The 569-nt window shown below is 34.6% G+C and overlaps 1 protein-coding gene across 1 annotated transcript in view; it reads left to right on the top strand.

Moving 5' to 3' along the window:
* Nucleotides 1-569, top strand: part of DUSP16 (dual specificity phosphatase 16) — a 115,415-nt gene that overhangs the window by 40,786 nt on the left and 74,060 nt on the right. The gene's annotated exons all lie outside the window — the stretch shown is intronic.

Raw genomic sequence — 569 nt, 5'->3', positions numbered from 1 at the left:
ACTCTTTTTGAAATTTACGTTTTCCTCCAGGAAGCCTTCCTCTTGGACTTGCTGTTCATCCCACTAGCACATTATCCTTTTATATTTGTTCAAAATGTCATTTTTCAACTATTTACTCAACTTATTAATATCAAGAACTTGCCATCTATTCTGTTTCCCCCTGTATTGGTGTCGAGACCTAACTTAACTCAACCAGTACAGACGTTGGTATTTTTTAGAGTGGGAAATTGAGCCTTTGGTAGGAAGGTGTTTGCTGCTTTAGTGGCATGCCTGACTGACATCACCCCCAGAATTTATAGAGGCCAGTATAGTACTATGCAAAGATGACAGAATAACCTCTTTCAAAAGGAAAAGAAAAGCAAAAGAATAGCAAAGAGAAACACCATCCTCTTAAACTTTCATTGTAGAGCAGGAGTTTGTGGAAAATCCTTTTTTTTTTGATTCATTCGTCCTTATTTTGTGAGATATAATCCAATACTATTTATTTTGCTATTCAGATTGTGCGGGAAATCCTTTTAAAAAATAAAGTTACTGGATGTTACAATTTACAAACTATTATTCTTTTACAT

The sequence above is a fragment of the Propithecus coquereli genome, unplaced genomic scaffold (genome assembly GCF_000956105.1).
Source record: "Propithecus coquereli isolate 6110/MARCELLA unplaced genomic scaffold, Pcoq_1.0 Scaffold487, whole genome shotgun sequence".
Taxonomy (NCBI): domain Eukaryota; kingdom Metazoa; phylum Chordata; class Mammalia; order Primates; family Indriidae; genus Propithecus; species Propithecus coquereli.
The sequence above is the reverse complement of the archived record's forward strand: the minus strand, read 5'-3'. Positions and strand labels throughout refer to the sequence as shown.